The sequence below is a fragment of the Engystomops pustulosus genome, chromosome 2, assembly GCF_040894005.1.
Source record: "Engystomops pustulosus chromosome 2, aEngPut4.maternal, whole genome shotgun sequence".
Lineage (NCBI taxonomy): Eukaryota > Metazoa > Chordata > Amphibia > Anura > Leptodactylidae > Engystomops > Engystomops pustulosus.
In genome coordinates this window covers 33,785,260-33,796,657 of record NC_092412.1, presented here as the reverse complement: position 1 = coordinate 33,796,657, position 11,398 = coordinate 33,785,260, and the positions used below count along the sequence as shown (strand labels likewise).

Genomic DNA, 11,398 nt, shown 5'->3' with positions numbered 1-11,398 from the left:
AGCACTGGCAAGGGTACGCTTTACAAGGCTTTTGCCAGCTTTATGTCACCCCAGCAAGACACTGTCACCTGTCCCCAGTCTCGGCAGAGTAGGGCTGATCTTTACAGAAAGATGGTGAGGGAGTACGTAGCTGACCATACCATCGTCCTAAATGATCACACAGCTCCCTACAACTACTGGGTTTCAAAGCTGGACATGTGGCACGAACTGGCGCTGTACGCCTTGGAGGTTCTTGCCTGCCCTGCCGCTAGCGTCTTGTCCGAGCGGGTTTTCAGTGCAGCTGGTGGCATCATCACCGATAAGCGTACACGCCTGTCGACTGACAGCGCTGACAGGCTGACGCTTATTAAAATGAATAAAGGCTGGATTTCTCAGAATTTCCAATCTCCACCAGGTGAAGGAAGTTCAACCTGAATAATTGATCCACTCCTCCTCCTCCTCCTCATTTTCCTCCTTCTCCTCCTCTTTGTACAGTAAAGCAGAGGAAAATGGCTATTTTTTGACAGGGCCCACTGGCTCTTGCTATACTTCATGCATTTAATTTTTCTGGAGGGCCACCTACCCGGTCCTCTGTTTGAAACAATTTTTGTGAGTGCCACATACAGGCACTCAATCTATTCCATTTTTCTGGAGGGCCACCTACCCGGTCCTCTGGTTTGAACAATTTTTGGGACTGCCACATACAGGCACTCAATCTATTCCATTTTACTGGAGGGCCACCTACCTGCTCCTCTGGTTTGAAGAATTTTTGGGACTGCCACATACAGGCACTCAATCTATTCCATTTTACTGGAGGGCCACCTACCTGCTCCTCTGGTTTGAAACATTTTTGGGACTGCCACATACAGGCACTCAATCTATCCCATTTTACTGGAGGGCCACCTACCTGCTCCTCTGGTTTGAACAATTTTTGGGACTGCCACATACAGGCACTCAATCTATCCCATTTTACTGGAGGGCCACCTACCTGCTCCTCTGGTTTGAAACATTTTTGGGACTGCCACATACAGGCACTCAATCTATCCCATTTTACTGGAGGGCCACCTACCTGCTCCTCTGGTTTGAAACATTTTTGGGACTGCCACATACAGGCACTCAATCTATTCCATTTTACTGCAGGGCCACCTACCTGCTCCTCTGGTTTGAACAATTTTTGGGACTGCCACATACAGGCACTCAATCTATTCCATTTTACTGGAGGGCCACCTACCTGCTCCTCTGGTTTGAACAATTTTTGGGACTGCCACATACAGGCACTCAATCTATCCCATTTTACTGGAGGGCCACCTACCTGCTCCTCTGGTTTGAAAAATGTTTGGGACTGCCACATACAGGCACTATCCAAATTAAATTGTCTCCATAGCAGCCTCCACACGTTGTCTCCATTCCTACCTCCAAAAGTCGTCCATATAGCTGCCTCCATACATCGTCCCTTTATCAAACGAGGTGTGTCAGGCAGAAATTTGGGTTGTTTTCATGGATTCCACATCAAAGTTGTTAACTTTGTCGCCACCCTGCTGTGTAATCCACAAAATATACTTGCAAACTTTTACCATTTAGGGATATTATTTCAGCGCTTCTTGCGCATCTGTTTACATTCCCCTCACCCGCCATATCCTAAACTTATAAGAACGCTACTACACTTGATCTTATACAAAAGTGCTGTTTGGGGAGTAGCCTAGAGACAGGGGCTTGGATTTGCGAAAGCTCGCCTGGCAGCGGAGCGCCAGCTCCATGCGCATCATGCGCTTCTTGCGCATCTGTTTACATTCCCCTCACCCGGCATATCCTAAACTTATAAGAACGCTACTACACTTGATCTTATACAAAAGGTTCTTAGAAGTGCTGTTTGGGGAGTAGCCTAGAGACAGGGGCTTGGATTGGCGAAAGCTCGCCTGGCAGCGGAGCGCCAGCTCCATGCCAAGATCCAACTAACATAGTTTTAACTGCAGCACCTTTAATCTACTACTAGTTCACTGCCTCCATACATGGTCCCCTTATCAAACGAGCTGTGTCAGGCAGAATTTTGGGTTGTTTTCATGGCTTCCATGTTAACTTTGTCGCCACCCTGCTGTGTAATCCACAAAATATACTGGCAAACTTTTATCATGTACCGATATTATTTGAGCACTTCTTGCTCACCTCCTTTGGTTCCTCTCTGCCACCCATTGGTTTGAAGCCTGAGTCCATTTAGGGTATGTCGCCATGACACTCTCTAGCCTGCTGCCGCTGCCTCTGCATGCCGTCCCCTATAGTGTCAGGGTCAATTATTGCATGTTTTAGATGCTATCTAGCTTCATTCTGTCACTCTGTCATGGCCATGCTGTTGCCCATAATTTTGGCATAATGGTGCGTTTAAGCAGCCTCAGAGGCATCCATGCATGCTGCCCCTGCTGTTTCCTGTCCATTTCCGTGGTGTTTCCATCCTTTTCTGAGGTTCCCAGGTGTTTGGCCAAGCTTCCCTGTGCAGAGCCTTGGTCCCCTTGAAAAATGCTCGAGTCTCCCATTGACTTCAATGGGGTTCGTTATTCGAGACGAGCACTCGAGCATCGGGAAAAGTTCGTCTCGAATAACGAGTACCCGAGCATTTTAGTGTTCGCTCATCTCTAGTTATAATCTTATCTAGAATATTGAATGGGTAGCCAGCGTAAGTAGCCCAAAAATGGTAATTTTGTCCTTCAGGATGCAACTTATTTTTATATTTTCTACGAATCCATTCTGAGTGTCATTCATTTTTCATATCACCTCAAAATCAGATCCAGGAAACAGTTTGTGAACTTTGGTACGGTGCTTTAGGAATCGGGAATGGGTCCATACAGCAGAAGAGATTATAGCTCGGTGCGGCCTTTGCCATGCAGAGGTGGTGGGTCTGCTTCAAAACATACTGGTAGTCCGGGGCGTAACTTAAGGGGGTGCAGAGGGTACGGTTGCAACTGGGCCCATGAGGCCTAGAGGGCTCATATGGTGTATCTTTCTTATATGAGAAGACTAGTACTATAAACAGGACATTATAATTGGCGACCTTGCGCACATTTTGCCCTGGGGCTCGGCAGCTTCAAGTTATGCCACTGCTGATAGTGGTTTATTGGGTCAGTTTCTGCTAACAGGTTCCCTCTAAGTGAGATGAAAATGTGTTGTATAAAGTCACAGAGGCGGAGAGTTCAGCTCTGAAGTCAAGCTCTCCTCACCTCTGTACAACCCCCTCCCAACTGCTGTGATGGACATTATTCACCAGACTTCAGTACAGCCGATTACTGATGCAGGCCTGTCAATTACAATTAAGAGGGGATTCTGGGGTGGTGAGAGCTTGACTTCTGTCCTAAGATCTCTCCCCCTATGACTTTATATAACCAGTTTATATCTCACTTCAGAGTTAATTTTCTGGATGACGTCACCACGCAGATCCATAAAAGAGATGTGATCAGAAATTTATTTAGCTGCTCAACAACAAACTGGTAGCGGTTTATAAGATCAATCTCTGCTGACAGGTTCCCTTTAAATGCATTACAAAATGTGCATTGAATTTGACACTGAATATTATATCATGGTACTCTGGGACACTATTGTACGAGTACTTTGAAAGTTTTAAAGGAAATCTACCATCAAAATCCATCATGATAAACATGTTCACACTTACTCATAGATCCAGGTACTGTGATTGTGGAAATCTTCTTATAAAATCTTCCTTTTAAAATAAAGTTTTAAAATTATGCTAATTATGTAGCTTAACAGACTATTACAATGTCTCTCAATCCCCCTTTACTCTCTCAGCACATCGCCCTTCCCTCTCCCTGATGTCATCTCACATTAGCAGAGGAAGTTTCAGCACATGGTGTAAGGGGGGGAAGTGCTCCTTCACAGTGTAACAGCCTGTGAAGCTACAGCACAGAGGGTCTCTGGAGCTTCTACAAGCCTTAGCTATCTGTTCTGGCAAATATAAAGGAAAGACATGCGAGGGGGTCCCTCTGGATCGTCCATGCCCTCTATTAGCGCATATGGAAAGAGGGAATCCTAAAACAAATCCCTCGATAAAGAAATGCATCTATTTAAAGAGGGAAGGAGGCTTTATTTTGTGGTGGATAAAAGCTTCTTCCATTTCCAGTCTCATAAACTCACCTTTACTGTGATTTGTTGTATTTTGCAGTAAAACTGAAGAACAGTTTGATGTTTGCGCTTCTTTTGTAGCCGGCGGATACATCTGTGGCCTGTAAATCCGAAGGTAAATATCAATAGCGGTAATTATTGTGCATCTGTCTAAGAAGCTTAAGCATCTCCAGTTACCTGACACTGGGACATTATGTGCGGGAATAAAATCCAGCAATTATAACATAGTCCTTGAGTCGTCCTAGAAGGATCATAGATAACCCATAAAGATAGAAGCACAATGCGGCTCCGGTTTATGGGGGGGAAGGAAAGTATCAGACGTAGGAAGGAGTTAAATACTGCTGGGATGGAAGTCCGGACCATAACAATCCCAGGTATATGGAAGACTGGGAGTACATGAGATTTATATAGAGGGGTCCCCCAGGAGGGTCCGCTCCACCTTATTCTAGGAAATGTTATGTTATACATTCGTCAGATAAGAAGGGTCCGGTTAGACCTGCATTTCCTCCCTCTCCTATTCAACAAGGTCCAAGACCCTGTAGGACTCCAGGTATGATAAATAAACAGAAACCATTGAAAAGTTATTTAAAGGGAAGTGGGAGAGGGAGATAGCGCTAGAGTTACTCCACCAGAAGTAACGTAAAGCTTCATAAATGTATATTTTTATTCTAGAAGATCTTTATCTCGCTTCCCTCGTTTTGGGGTCTTCTACAGGCAAATCCTGTGGACTTAGTCCAGTGCTATAAAGTGTGCAGAGTCTTTAAAGGAGGTTTCATGGACTGTAATGATGGCCTATCATTAAGATATACGATTAGTGGGGGCGGACATATAGGGGGTCATTTACTAAGGGCCCGATTCGCGTTTTCCCGACGTGTTACCCGAATATTTACGATTTGCGCCGATTTTCCCTGTATTGCCCCGGGATTTTGGCGCACGCGATCGGATTGTGGCGCATTGGCACTGGCATGCACGTGACGGAAAACGGGGGGAGGGGCCGAACGAAAACCCGACAGATTCGGAAAAACCGCCGCATTTAAAAAAAAAAAAAAGTGTTGCGGGACTCGCGCTTACCTTCACCAGGTATAGGCCGGTGAACTTCAGTGCATTCCGGCGGGCCTCGGGGAACTTCAGCGCAGCAGCGCCACCTGGTGGACATCGGAGGAACTACCTTAGTGAATCGCCGGAATACCCGAATCCACCGCAGAGAACGCGCCGCTGGATCGCGAATGGGCCGGGTAAGTAAATCTGCCCCACGGGTTCCCCACTTATCAGCTGTTTGAAGTGACCAAAGTTTTTGGATGAGATTACTGTGTCTTCATTTTGTATGTTGGGCAGTCCCCGGTATTGTAGTTTTATTCCAATCATTTCAATGGGACTGACACTTATCCGACCACGTGGTGATGTGGGTGTTTCAGACCCCTGACAATTTCATAAAAGAACAGATCAATATAATAGTCCCATAAAGCTAAACTTTGCATGTTACAGAATTTTTCAATAGATCTAGACGTACAATTTTATTGGAACTATGTGAACTTATTAGATAATTGTAGAACTTTATGGGATGTTTACATCTGTGATACACATTTAATTTAATTTGTATGCATTATATATACTTTTTATTTCTTCAATTGGATGTTATTTTAAAAAATGTTTTTGTGTGAAGATAATTTCCTATAAATGTAGCCATGTTGTCCCTTAGAAACATCTGTCCTTGGAAACGACCACCCATGCACCATGGCATCGGTGGCCAGACATGCACTATTGAGGTCTAGCATACCACTTGAATTCAGTGTTCATTACCACAGGACGGCTGTGAAACATGCAGTTACTCCCGGACATTTCATGCAAAAAACAATTTTTTTTTTTTTTTTTTGTGTCAATGACTCCAGCAACAGTGGTCGTATCCAAGGACAACAATTTAATTTCTAAAGAACCGTAAAAACACATTTATACAAAATAATCTTCACACAAGTACATTTGTGGTTCACAGCTTGTGATTCACAGGCTGTTACACTGTCCTTCCCTCCTCACTGCTCCCACAGCACTTCCCTTTCCCTCTGCCTGATGTAAATGTCACACATCCGTAGGGGAGTGTGTTCCTGCACAATGTAACAGCCCTGTGAAACTGCCTTTAATTATGGTGTATGTCCTTGGAAGTATAAGGGTAAATGCTGGAAAGCACATGCTGGCGGAATAAGGGGTTAACACTTGTCAATGATGCCAGAACCAATAGTGGGTGTTAGTGGTGGATGTGAAAAGTTTGTTGGGTTACTCAGCTGCCCATCAACCAGCTTTTCCAGGGATGCCCGAATGCTAAACTTGAAGCGAACTTCTGGCTGAAGTCCAGGTTCGGGGATCTGAAGCTGCTATGTTCAACACGGACCCGAACATTGCGGATCGGGTCCATTTATCACTGCTGGTCATCTCTCTTGTAAATCTGCTAGTTCAAGCTACTTATTATTCAAGCTAGAAGGGACTTGTGTGTGTGTGTGTGTGTGTATATATATATATATACGTAAAATGTTTTGAAAAAATGGTGTCTTCATTTCTAACACGGGTACTTGTTGAACCGCCCTCATATATATTATATATATAGAGAGAGAGAGAGAGAGAGAGAGAGAGAGACTTAGAGGTTGTCCCCAGTAGCCCACTAATGAATGCCATAGATTCCCATGTGATTTCTTTTCTGTTCTCATAATATCTGAAGTCATTTGTGTTTTTTTTTAAAGATTTGTGATGGTATCATGCTGAATATGTCTCCAGTTGTCACCCAGCTGGCAGGCAAAAAAAATAAACTTAACCTTATGTATTCTGCTGCTGTTGAATTTCAGTGATTTTGGAAATATTCTTGTTATCCATGGCCTTATCCATGCCCTACTGCCTCTAAAATCAATTATTAAAATGATGCTAATGTGCCAGAAGGGCTCTGGGGTGGTGTTACTATAGCCCCTCGGTGCTGCAGATTCACAGGCTGTTACACTGTGCAGGAGAACTCACCTCCCACTCCCACTGTGTGCTGAAACTTCATCTGCTGCTATGAGATTACAGCAGACAGAGGGAAGTGTAACAGAGGAGACAGGTCTGTTAAGATGCAGCACAGTGGGGCTCTGGTAACACCCCACCAGAGCCCTTTTGGCTTATTAGCATAATTTTAACAGTTGGATTTTAAAAGTCTTGATCTATGAGTTAAAGGGAACCTACCACCACAAATCTACCCATAAAGGTAGATCGGGTGGTAGGTGGATCAATGGGACGTGAGGATAGCCCTTTTTAAGGGCTAATCCTCACGTCCCCACACTTTTTTGTTAACTTTTATTAGACTTTTATGCAAATTTACTTATGCGGCTACTGGGGCGTGGAGTAGCCGCATCTGAGGTTACACGAGGCGGCTACTCCACGCCCCAGTAGCCTCTTTTCCCCTCCTACTCACCATCTTCGGCGCGAAGCTCCGCGTAGCTGCGCGCCCTCGTCCGGTGATCCTGCCGTCTGTGCATGCGCAGAACAGCAGGCCCGTGCCTGCGCAGTCACTTCTCCGAAACAGGCGCGGGCTTGCTCTGCGAGGGCGCGCAGCTACGCGCCGAAGATGGTGAGTAGGAGGGGAAAAGAAGCTACGGGGGCGTGGAGTAGCCGCCTAGTGTAACCTCAGATGCGGCTACTCCACGCTGCATAAGTAAATTTGCATAAAAGTCTAATAAAAGTTAACAAAAAAGTGTGGGGCTAAAAGGGCTATCCTCACGTCCCATTGATCCACCTACCACCCAATCTACCTTTATAGGTAGATTTGTGGTGGTAGGTTCCCTTTAAGTGTCCCTGGTTTATCATGCTGGAATTTGATGGTAGATTTTCTATTATTTGCCTCTACTGGAAAAAGTTCCAAATACAAATTACACAAATCCAGGGGATATGAGCCCTCTCTTCTGAGACTCCAGGAGCCTCCAAGGGGCAGAGGAGAGTTGTGGAGTATGTTCCAGGCTGCATTGCTTCTATACAGCCTCTCCTGTGCCACATCTGCATCCCTGTCCCTCCAATACCCCATCCATGAATAGAATGTAACTACATGTAATGTGGTTCCTGTGTGTTGGACTGAGTTTTGCCAAGCACACCCACCGGCAGTAGCAGTTTGTCTTTCGTGCTCTTGCCTGGTGTTGTGTTTCGGTGGGTTTGTAATAGCGGAGACTTGTAAATGTAGCAAGGTTTACCAAAAGGTCCTCTAGTGGGTCCAAAAATAGTCCTAATTTTTTTCAATGAATCAGTAAGATTGGCGCATAGAATGAACAGCAGATTACTATTGGCATGGCATCTCCATTGGGTGTTGGATGTTCAGGACCTACTATAAAGTCTTTATTTCTCAGATTGAGTATCAAATCCATGGTCCCATGGCTGGAGAGCTTACAATTGTGTCACCAAAACCACCTAAAATATCTTAGCATCCTACCTATCCAACCTGTGTAAGAGCTGTATCTTCTCAGCAATGCTCCAGGCTGGATGATCACGTAGATGGAGACGGCTGAATCTTTGCACAGTTGTGTAGGATGTAATGAATTCCTGGTTCCCCATAGCACAGACAGTCCATTGGCATCTGCTGCTCCGCTACGGGCGGCATTCCTTCCAGCCACCGGGGGGAAACCTAACAGGAAACATCTGCTCACGGAGGTTACATGCACTGGGTCTCTGCAAGAAAGTGCTAGACATGAAATCACAGCCCTGAAACTTCCAGCATCCTCACATCTTACAAGACTCCATACTGTGGATACATATAGTTATCTATGATACTTTTCCATACAGTGATTGTAGTAGAGCTGTATGACCCATTTGGGATATGATGCCATCCAGTGGCTTTACATAGGACTCCTCAAAATTCTTGTCAATGGGCTGTAGATTTTTAAAGTGTTTGGTATCAGTCCTGGAAAAAAAAGTGACCATACCCTAGAGTGTGTTGTTAATAGCAGCAGGACTGTGAAAAATTAATTTAGATTCCAGGATTGTAGCTGGACTTGGTACCCTGGCTGTGTGTCCTCACACTGCTGTGCTGTTGGGTCTCTGCATTGAGCTGCTTCACAGCACGTCCCATTTACTCGGAGTAAAAAAAAAATTTGAGTTTGAGGAGCAGCTTGACTCCCCACCCCTGCAGAGCCAGATTGCTGTACGGTCATTAATGAAAGAAAATACTCTAATAACTTCCTCTGCTTGCTCCTTCTCCTTAGTCAGAGACAGTGGTGAGACTCAGAGGGGTAAGATTGGGCCATTAGGATAGCACATTAGTGCACCTATCTGTAGGACCATCAATAGGAATATAATATGCGACTGTTACATGAGGTCATGTAGTGTATGAGTGAATAGTGCCCCTAGTGGTGACAATAATTCTATTTGTTATGTGTGAAGGGATTGTGAGCATCTGAGAGCTTCCATACCAATTAAATATATTAGAATATACACCCACCAGCAGAACAGTGAATGCAGCTTAATCTCCCCAGTTTAAAGTACATTACCATGTCAAAGTAAAAAAACCAGCATAAAATATATTGATTTCTCTTCCTTACCTTCCTCAGGACTGGCCATGTCCAGAAATGCGTGTTGTGAGATGACCAGTTTTTCAAGCTAAGGTTTTACGATAGTGCCACAAAGTGTTTTCCTGTATGTGGTGAGGCCACCCAGTGGTTGTGTTGTGCGTTACATGAGACAGTATTGAAGATACATTGGGAGTCCATTACCAGATTACAGCTAAATTAAAGCTGGACGTGTCCGTACTGTCCATGAACACATATTCCATCAGGATGGACCTATAATTTCCGTAGTGAAGTGCTACTCCTTATGTCATCCAGCCCTTCATCAGGATTATGTAGATCCAGTGTCATCACCTTATACCATAATACATAATCCTATTATACTGCCTGATATCATGGAGGGCACAGGAAGAGTGCATGTGGTTGTGTGGGTATATACAAGTACTATATTATACACACATATACATTAATAATTAATAAACCATATTTATCTATATATAAATCAAAAGCCAAATGGCGTCCCCCCCCTCCTGCTATACACCGAGGCACTTACTGGAGTCCTTCCCTATAAATATTTAACTATAATGCGGAATATAAAGCTATAAAACAATGTTATATCTATGAAGTAAATGTGTGAGGAGCATGAACACAGCACAGATCTTGTAAATTACATAAACCGCAGCATCATCTACAAGCAGGGAAGAATCTAACAATAGTGATGGGTCTGTATAAGTATTTAAAGGGTTAGTGTTTCTTAGTTAAAAAGCTTAAAGTACAACTGTAAAGTATAATAACTTTTGCCTAGCTCTGTACTAAGCTATAATAAGCAATTCTCTAATGTACACTCATTACCTATCTGCAGCGGTTTGTCAGCTATCAGGACCTTATCTCTCTGGCTGTCTTGGTGTAGGTTGGTTGCTGTGGGAATCCGTAGCTTGCCGAATGCGAGGAGGTGGGGGCAGGGGTTATAAGCACATGTACTCTCAGAATCAGCAGCAGGACATTAAGTCCCGGCAGCATCTAAAAAGCTCCAGGACCTGCAGTGATGTCATAAGCATATGACTGATCACATGCTTCAGATCATCCAATTACATACCAGGAATGGGATGTAGCAGGGCTGTTTGTGTTTGAATATAGTAGAAATGTATATGAATGCAGAAATTAAAGTCAGAGCTCGGGTTCCCCAATAGTTCTACTAAATGATATCAGATCCTGCACACACAGCATTGGATATATACAGGGAAACCTCTCTGAGCACATCTCTTTCCACAGGAAAGTGGAGGTCTGCAGATAGACGGCAACTTCCATAGAGTAAAATGACAAAAAAATCAGAACAGCTGAGAAGAGGAGATTCGCCTGATACATACCGGTTAACATTGTGTTTAACAAACCCATGTGTTTACACAACAGTAACACATGGTGCCACAATGTCAACATATGCATTTGTTAACATTATGTTAACACATGTATTAAGATTGCATTTACAAAACACATTTTTAACATTGTGTTAGAGCATGTGTTTGGTAAACACAATGTTAACAGCTATGTAATCAGGCAAATATCCTCTTATCAGCTGTTACTGCCACATGTAAACACACTTTCATTGTGTGTGTGTGTGTGTATATATATATATATATATATATATATATATATATATATATATATATATATATGTACACATACTGTGATGCTGCCATTTGTTCATCTTTTTATTCCTATGTTTTATAGTGTAGTTGGATAGGTTTTAATATCTCTTTTTCTTTGTGATGTGGTAGATTGTGGAGCAGCGC

At 43.8% G+C, this 11,398-nt stretch overlaps 1 long non-coding RNA gene across 2 annotated transcripts; it reads right to left on the bottom strand.

Annotated features, from left to right (window-relative positions):
• Positions 1 to 4,108: 4,108 nt before the first annotated feature.
• On the bottom strand, positions 4,109 to 10,565 carry LOC140116450 (uncharacterized). 2 transcript variants are annotated; one of them, XR_011852762.1, is made up of 3 exons: positions 10,461 to 10,565; positions 8,540 to 8,775; positions 4,109 to 4,205 (listed from the first exon to the last, which is right to left on the bottom strand). It is a non-coding gene; the product is annotated as an uncharacterized lncRNA (long non-coding RNA). The 2 variants fall into 2 exon arrangements; XR_011852761.1 differs by lacking the exon at positions 10,461 to 10,565 and adding an exon at positions 9,645 to 9,862.
• Between the last annotated feature and the right edge of the window lie 833 nt (positions 10,566 to 11,398).